The sequence below is a fragment of the Palaemon carinicauda genome, chromosome 9 (assembly GCF_036898095.1).
Source record: "Palaemon carinicauda isolate YSFRI2023 chromosome 9, ASM3689809v2, whole genome shotgun sequence".
Classification (NCBI taxonomy): Eukaryota; Metazoa; Arthropoda; class Malacostraca; order Decapoda; family Palaemonidae; genus Palaemon; species Palaemon carinicauda.
Genome location: NC_090733.1, coordinates 103,689,770 through 103,699,769, shown reverse-complemented (window position 1 = coordinate 103,699,769; position 10,000 = coordinate 103,689,770).

Here is a 10,000-nt window from a genome sequence, read left to right as displayed (position 1 = left end):
TAAAAATTATATAAATAACTTTTATCGTACACAAGCTTATTAGCTCCTCGCTGAGATTTTATATAATAGACCATTGTGAGGGCTATAGGTCAACTGAATGTTAAGAATCTGAAGCTGGAAAAAGGTTGGCAAATATATAAGCAACTTATATTGAATGTTTCCAGTTTTTGTTTATAGTTTACAGAATAATTATATGAACAACAATTACGTCTTTTTATAGAATAAAAATAAATACTGCTATTCGATAGTTTATAATTGCTAAGGAAATTACAGCTTTTTATAAGTTGTTTGCCTGATAAATACTGCTATTTTCTATTTTTATATAATTTGGCATATATTTCTCTCTCTCTCTCTCTCTCTCTCTCTCTCTCTCTCTCTCTCTCTCTCTCTCTCTCTCTCTCTCTCTCTCTCATAAAAAAAATCTGGTATCAGTTGTCCTGGATATCAGCTGTCCTAGGTATCAGTCGTCCTAGGTATCAGTCGTCCTGGGATGAGTTGTCCTGGGATGAGTTGTCCTGGAACCATATATTTGAGTGTGAATACGTTTGTGTTGGTTACGAAATCCAATCTTTATTACAGTATATACTGATGATAATGATGAATACCAAAATGAAATTGTACTACTCATATAAAAAAGTCATAATAAAAAATCTTCAAATGAAATAAGAAAAAGAAAAGATTACATTATCTCGTTTATAAAGATAAAAAAAACCATAAGAACAGATGTTTCCTGTCAACTAACGACGGTAAATCATTTACTGCGTCAGCAACGCAAATGATCTTAGCAATCATTCGAAGACACTTGCAAATGTCCTCTTCAGACCAAGAAATGGGGTCATTATCCCTCCGGATTTCTGTTTTCAACAGGGGTCTTACGCCCCTTACTCGTGGCCCAACTCCGTAACGTCTCGCGGGGTAATAGGAAATCTTCTTAGAGAAGTACCTTCTCTGATCTCTTCTCTGTAGTTTGAAGATTTTGAATATCTCTTGAAGATTCTAAATCTCTTTACTAGTATGTAGATATTGAAGTTTTTAAATATCTTCCCTAGCATGTAGGGATTCAAGATCTTAAATCTCTTCCCATAGTATGTAGGGATTCAAGACTTTAAATCTTTTTCATAGTATGTTGGAATTGAAGATTTTGAATTTCTTTCCAAGTATGCAGGGACTGAAGATTTGAAATCTTTTTCTTTGTGTATATGGATTAAAGATTTTAAATATCTTTCCAAGTATGTAGGAATTGAAGCTTTTAAATCTCTTTCCTAGTATGTAAGAACTGAAGATCTGAAATCTCTTTCCTAATATGTAGGGATTGTAGATTTTAAATCTCTTTCCTAGTATGTAAGAACTGAAGATCTGAAATCTTTGTCCTAGTATGTAGGGATGGATGATTTTAAATCTCTTTCCTAATATGTTGAAATTGAAGGTCTTAAATCCCTTTCCGGGTATGTAGGGACCGAAGATTTGAAAGCTCTTACCTATTATGTAGGAATTAAAGATTTTAAATCTCTTTCCTAGCATGTTGGAATTGAAGATCTTAAATCTCTTTCCTAGTATGTAGGTACTGAAGATTTGAAAGCTCTTACCTAGTATGTAGGAATCAAAGATTTTAAATCTTTGTCTTAGTACAGAGGGATGGAAGATTTAAAATCTCTTTCCTAGTATGTGGGGATTGAGATAGTTTGTACACTTAACTATCTAACGATTGTTATTCTCCGAAGTAATATTCATATAACTGTTATGCTAATTATTGCTGTAATAGTTCTTGACTGCTTTTGCTGTTAACTATCATAATTATTGTTTATTTTCTGTATATACTTTTTCTCAGTATTCATTACTGAACTGTATCTTGTACCGTGAGGTTTGGATAATAAATATCAAAACGAACCGCTGTGTTTGTCAAACCATGACTGGATTAAATAAACCATTTTTATTTTAACATCCGGAAACGATTAAAGTATCCTTTTATTTAAAAGACGTTAATATTCCATATTAACAATATAAAAGTAAAAATATATAAAAATTTGGTATCAGGTTCCAATGGTGAAAGGAATCAATAGAAAAATGGAGGAAAAGAACATTAACTTTACACATATTTATGTATATATACCTAGTTGCAATTATATTTGCACATGCATAGTTATGTATTAAATATTTGTATGTGATTTTATCTGCATATGCATGTAATGGAAGAAAAGAACACCATTGCGTACGTATTCATGTATACCTACCTAGTTGCATGTATACATGCGTATATGAATGCATTCTATATTTGCATTGGATTCTATCTGCATATGCATGTAAAATGAATCAATTCAACATGGAAATAAATGGGCATAATTAGACACAAGATAAAGGTCTTGGTACGTGAAAGATTAATAAATTAATATCTAGCCCAATCTTTATATCACTTTTGGTCGCCGATGTGGTAACGTCCCTGTCTGGTGAACACCAGCCTGGGGTTCGAGTCCCGCTCAAACTCATTAGTTTCTTTGGTCGCTGCAACCTCACCATCCTTGTGAGATAAGGATGGGGGTTTTGGGGGAGCCTACAGGTCTATCTGCTGAGTCCTTAGCAGCCATTGCCTGGTCCTCCTTGGTCCTAGCTTAGATGGAGAGGGGTCTTGGGCGCTGATCATATGTATATATGGTCAGTCTCTAGGGCATTGTCCTGCTTGATAGGGAAATGTCACTGTCCCTTGCTTCTGCCATTCATGAGCGGCCCTTAAACATTTAAAACATATAAAGAAAAAACTTGGTAATCATAATCATCGAAATTGTTTATAAAGATATTAGATATAAAGAAATTCAACACGAATTTACGATTACATATAACAAAAATGACTAAAACATATACGAGAAATGTTTTTATCATTCAACTATGTAATACTCTGTTTTACGATTATTAGATGAAATCATATGCTATCAATATTTTATTGATATAGGGGATGAGATATTTCATACAAACATGCAATTAATACCTTGTTGATATAGAGGATAAGACATCTCATCTCAATTGTCTTTGATCATACAAAGATACGAATAATGAAGTTCCATAAGATTTAAGTTATCATAAGAAAATGAAATACGGAAGATTGATATACAGGAATACATCAAACGTCTTAAGCATTTTATTCTAATGACGATAAATAAATGAATCTACGTAATATATGTGTCTTAATCATAAAGAATGCGTAGAATATATTCAATTAATGATTTAACAATATAACATAGCGAAAACCTTAACTAAGCTTCAGGCGAAATAGACGAATGTCATTATTAATCATCCACCTCGAAATGCTAAAAAAAAAAAAAAAAGAACATTATCCAGCAAAGTAAAAAAAGGGACAAGGAAAAAAAAATCAACGGAATAAGAATAAAGCTCTTTTTTCTACCTTTCTTTTAGTGATGGATCCACTCTGTCTTATTGGATGCGACATCTTTTGTGATGCGCTGGTCGGGAGCCCTAGCTTGTTCGCTGCGAGAGAGAAATAGCGAGGGAAAAGAAATAGGAAAAAGGAAATAAGAAGGATAAAAGGATGGAAAATCCAGGGAAGAAAAAGTAATGGTTGGCCCAGTAAATAGAATATGGTTATGTAGAAAACAAGAGTTCAATTGGGGTTTTCATTTAGAGATTTAGCTTGTACGTAACAAAAGGTAAATATTTTGAGTTTGTTTTAGTTGAAGATTTCAAGGCCGATCATTAATGGCAGAAGCAAGGGACAGTGGCAATGCTCAAGCTAACAAGATAATGCCCTAGAGACTGAGTATATATATATATATATATATATATATATATATATATATATATATATATATATATATATATATATATATATATATGCCCAGCGCCTAAGACAACTCACCACACTAACTAGGACCAGGGAGGGCAGGGCAATGGCTGCTGGAGCTTCAGCAGATAGACCTATAGGGCCTCCCCCAAACACCACATCCTTAGCTCACAAGGAATGGCGAGGTTGCATACACAAGAAACTATCGAGCCTGACTTGAGTCCCAGTCCGGCACCACAACCCTGCGGTAGTATACGCAGGTATGAGTAAGCCGACTATTTAGATCTGGATCTAGGTTGTACAGATGGAAACAGGAGTCCCTGGCACACCTCACCCAGAAGGGCACCCAGCCACACCTTTAAACTGTACGGTGAGCTAGTGTGTTTAGCCCCGCCCATCACCTCTGCTATGTCTTCCTACACTATCTGTTTGGGGTTACTCACCTTAAATTTGAGTCATACATATATAAATTATATATATGGTATATATATAAATATATATATATATATATATATATATATATATGTATGTATATATGTATATATATATATATATATATATATATATATATATATATATCAACAAAAAATGTAACCGTTTCTAGAGTACTGCAGAACAAAATCCTCAGACATGTTCTCATCTATGCCTAGGGTTGAGCAGTTTTCATCACCACTTTGGCCAGTGGTGATTAGGGCAGATTTTCATTTGATTACTGATAGCAAACCAACATAGTATGGATAGCTCTGAATAGTACAGATTTGCTAATCACGGCGATACGCAAACGCTTTCACCATGTTAAGGTATCCCCACTCAGAATGGGTATACTTATAACTAATATTAATCCTAAATTGTTCACAGCATGCCTAGAAGAAATTTTAAGTGTTTTGTGACGGCCGAGGCGCCAAAGGTACACTTGTCGTACTGGACTACAAGGCCGTTTTGTTGCAGGCGGTCGAGCACGATGCGCAGGTGACGGAGGTGTTCCTCTTTTGAGGAGGAGAACACAAGTATGTCGTCCACATAACAGAAAGGGAGGTCCCCTAAGATGCCATCCATGGGACGTTGAAACGTGGCCCCAGCATTACAAAGGCCAAAACAGGAGTAATTGAAGGTGTATGTACCAAACGGAGTGGTGATGGCAGTCTTGGGGATGTCTTCTAGGTTCATAGGCACCTGATAATACCCTTTCAGGAGATCGAGCGTAGAGAAAACCTTTGCTTTGTGCAGGTAGGAGGTCACGTCGGCAATGTTTGGGAGGGGGTAGTGATCCGGTTCTGTTTGCATGTTCAGGCGCCTGTAATCCCCGCACGGACGGAGGGAGCCGTCTTTCTTCAGAACGATGTGTAAGGGTGACGACCATGGGCTGGAGGCCTTTTGGCAAAGGCCCATTTCCTCCATTTCGGCGAACGTCTGTTTGGCGGCTGCCAATCGTTCTGGTGCCAGACGTCTGAATTTTGCGAAGACTGGGGGTCCCGTCGTCTTGATATGGTGATAAATACCGTGCTTGGCAGGAACCGTGGGCGTTTGGCAAAGTTCTGGACGGAAAACTTCCGGGTACGACGTGAGGTGGTGTGCGTAGTCATCCGTGGGTGCGCTGATGTGGAGAGCGAGGTTAGAGGGGGCGGCTTGAAGAGGCGTCGACAAGTACGAGTCTGCGTTGACCAATCGTCGGTGGGCGACATCGACCAGAAGGTGGAAATGAAAGAGGAAATCCGCACCGAGGATTGGCATTGTGATGTCAGCAACGAGAAACTTCCAATTGAATTTACCGTTTTCGAACGATAATGTGAGGTTCTCGTAACCATAGGTGGGTATCGCAGATCCGTTGGCAGCTACCAAGCGGACGTCGGCAGATGTAGACAGACTACGTCGTGTCTTGAAGAGTTTCCTTGGCAAAAGAGAACGACAAGCACCCGTGTCTACCAAAAATCGTACGCCCGTTCCTGCATCCTGTAAAAAGAAAAGATTAGAAACACGGGAGGCCACCGCCACGAGCGATGGCCTACTTACACGTTTTTTGGCCACTGACAATCCTCGGCACATTTCTTCGCGGTTGCCCCGAATCTGAAGTGGTAGTAGCAAAACTGCGATGGATGGGAGGCAGTAAGTGGCTGTAGAAGTCGTTTGTTGGGGCGCGAGCGATTGGTGGGTGGTGGGTGGCTTTGTCGTCGCTTCGGCACGTCACGGGGTAGGCGTGTATGTCCTACGGCATTCATGTCAGCTTCGGTTGACGTTGAATAGGCATCCTCTTCGTCAGGGGTGGAGGCGTTGATGGAGGTCTTGAAGTGGCTGTCCATAAGGGCGTCGGCTTTGGTCATCAAGTCCTTTATGGGTAAACTATCGACATCGGGTATGGCAGCGCGTATAGGTCCGGGTAAACGGCGTATCCAAAGGGCACGAAGTAGGTTCACCTCACGAGGAGAGCCGTCTGCGGCAGATGGAAGGCGAGCGATACTGGTCATTTCCCTGAGGGCAAGCAAAGCCCTTTGGTCCCCCAACAGTTGTTGAGAGAGCTGAAAAAGCTTTGCTATACGGGCGGCTGGCGACGGCGAGTACTGCTGCAGAAGGTATGTTTTGAGGGCATCATACGCTATTGGGGTGTCTCCTTGTTCACAAAGCCAGTCGGATATTTCTGGGAAGGTGTCCTCGGGTATTGCCGCGAGAACATAATCTGCTTTGGTGGTTGAGCGAGTCATGCCGTTGATGCGAAACTGGACTTCTGCGCGCTAAAACCAAGCAAACGCCTCTCCGCTGGCGAACGGTGTAAGTTTCAATGGAACACCCGCAGTACCAACTTCTGTAGAGTCCGTCATAGTACCAACGATGGAGGGGCGAGGGGGGTGGGGGTGGAAGGCGGTGGTAGCGAGTCGACTTCCGGGGTCACCAATGTGACGGCCGAGAGAAAGGTTTTGACTCAAAGGCAGGATGCAATCAACTGAGTTACTTTATTAAAGAACACTCTCCTTTATATACAAAACCTCAAGGCAACAGGAAAATACATGTTCGAGAAAATGACAATGTTATATAGGCGACACGCAGACATGTCTATTCTGGTTCTTTTTAGTGCGAGGGAAGAGCGCAGATACAAGCATAATATACACAAAATAATTTATGTACGATCGTGTGACACACGGTTGGTACAGTTTAGATAGAGTAAATGCAAGAATTTAATATTAATGGGGAATACCTTAACAACTTAAGATTTGCAGATGATATAGTTGTTTTTAGTGAATCATAGGAGGAATTTCAAAAGATGATAGAAGATTTGAATAGAGAAAGCAGAAATGTAGGACTAAATATGAATTTGAGTAAAATGTTCAATGAAAATGCATAGATACAGCAAATAAGATTTATGGACGAGCATCCAGAGATTGTTAACACACATACATACTTAGTAAGTGTTTCCCCAGGATACAAGACCAAAATCAAAAGATGGCAAAGCATGGGGTGGAGAGCATTTGGTAAACAAAATGAGATTATAAAATGTAAAATTCCACTTTCTCAAAAATGAAAAATATTTATTGTGATGGTCCTACTGTAGAAACATATGCATTAGAATCTTGGAGCCTTACTAAAGCCTTAGAACATAAGCTAGTTACCATTCAAAGAGCTAAAGAAAGAATAATGATGGGAATATCGCTAAAAGACAGAAAAAGAGCAACATGGATACGAGAGCAAACTAAAGTAGAGGATATTCTAACAACATAATAAGAATGACAGACAATAGGTGGACATCAAGAATAACAAAATGAGTCCTTATAGATTATAAAAGATGCAGGAGAAGGAAGAGAAGACGGTAGATTGACGAACTAAGAAAGTTTATAGGTGTGGACTGACACAAAAAGGCCTTAAACAGACGCAAGTGGAAAGACATGTCGGAGTCCTTTGTTCTGCAGTGGATTAGTAACGGCTGAGGTTGATATATATATATATATATATATATATATATATATATATATATATATATATATATATATGTATATATACACGTGTGCATATACATATATATGTTACAGTAAGAACACGTACCTAGGGATAACGCGTAATCCCTGAATATTTCAGTGAATACACGTATTCCCCGTTTCACTCAGGGATATCGCGTAATCACTGAAATTTCCAGTGATTACGCGAAATCCCTGAAATTAGACCTGTCATTTTACGTGTTCTTACTATTGAGCATTCAGTGAATTCGTGTAACCTCCATCTATGAACGTTTTAATTAAACACAGTACAATTACACATATACAATTACAGACAGCATAGTTTAACTTAACGACCTTTCAGTTTCGTTAGTGAGTGTTTGTGTTTAAACGACTGAGACATGAGAAAATGGTTCAGTTTTCAAAAGTGTCTGAACCACTGCTCGTTGCTTCATTCTTCCTCTTCTTCAAGCAACTCTGACGTTGCTTCATTCTTCCTCTTCCTCCAGCAAAGTCAAGATGTCAATCGAGGAAAGGTTTACTCAAAACCTCAAGGATCATTTTAAAGAAAACAAAAAAGGATGAATTCCAAAGTGTGACTATCAGAAGACCATCGATGCCCTGAAAGCAGCAGCAGATAACTCACATGCCAAGGGGCGGCACGGATATTACCTGTTGGAGAAGTAAGTTTTCACTTCAATCTATTATTTTACTAAGTCTCTCTCTCTCTCTCTCTCTCTCTCTCTCTCTCTCTCTCTCTCTCTCTCTAATTGTGTCTGTCTCTCTCTAATGTTAACTGTGTTTTCAGGTATGAAGTACTCCAGTGCGGGCCTCCAGAAAAACTGATAAAGAGACGTTCGACACGACAGGAGTCGCCACTCTACTATGTGAGCATCGAAGAGACGTATGACGTTGTCAAGAGCGCCCACATCTCAACATTCCATGGCGGAAGAGACCGGATGTTGAAAGAATTACAAAAGAAATATGCAAACATTCTAACTAAGGCCTTTGAGGTGTTCAAGTCACTCTGTCAAGAATGCCAAAAGAAACTAAAACGGCCGATGACGAAGGGGGGGTTGCCGTTCGTCCAATACTCAGCAAGGAATTCTCGTCAAGGGGTCAGGTGGATCTAATTGACATGCAAAGCATCCCCAGTGGATCCAACAAGAAATGGATCATGGTGTACCAGGATCACCTGACGAAGTTTTGCATCCTTCGAGCCTTGACGTCTAAAAGAGCTGCAGAGGTCGCTTTTCATCTACTGGACATTTTTCTTCTCTTTGGTGCCCCCGTTATTCTCCAAAGTGATAACGGATCCGAGTTCACTTCACAAGTCATTACAGAGCTGAAGGAAGTTTGGCCAAAACTAACACTGGTGCATGGTAAGCCTCGCCATCCCCAAAGTCAGGGGTCGGTTGAGTGCGCAAATGGTGATATTAAAGATATGCTGGTGGCATGGATGGCTGACAATGACTCAAAAGACTGGCCTACAGGCATCAAGTTTGTTCAGTTCCAGAAAAACAGTGCTCTCCATTCCGGGATAAAGTGCTCTCCATATTCTGCAATGTTTGGCTGTGAGGCTCGTGTAGGACTTACTACTTCGTCTTTGCCGATGGAAGTGATTGCTCGGATGGAGACTGAGGAGGATCTTCTTGCTGTCACACCAATCAGGCCAGACTCTGACAATGACAACTCTCTCTCCCAAACTGATGGTGTTGCAAAACAGACCCAAGCTACAAGTGATGAAACACCATCACATGATTTGACTGAGGATGTTCTGCTCCCAGTCTAACATGGCAGCACTACAACACAATACACTGGTGACAATGTGACAAGTCAGCCAATGACAGCTGAAATCCTTGATCTACCCACAGGACCTTCCTCGCCCACAGCAACACCATCTGCCAACAATATTGAGAGTCCTGTTTCTTCTGGAGAATCAGAAGAGCCCGTAGTGTCTCTCTCACCCTCTCCATCTGACAGTCCTGTTTCCTCTGTTGAAAACCACTGAGTTGCAGAACGCATCAAAGAAATCAAAAGGCGTCGTCGTAAAGCAGCCGATGTACAAACTTCTCAAGCAGAAAGGATGGTGAAAAGAAGTCGCGTAGATCTGCGAGCTGGCAAACATGGAGACAATGTAGCTGTGCCAGTTCCACTTGTTGATCGTGGGAGAGGCGATGCTAGAAATATCCTTGGTGTCATAATTGACAGACGAGAAGACACAGACCAATACAGGATAGCCGTAAAAGCTGGTATTCTCAGTGGTCTGTATTATTATTATTATTATTAT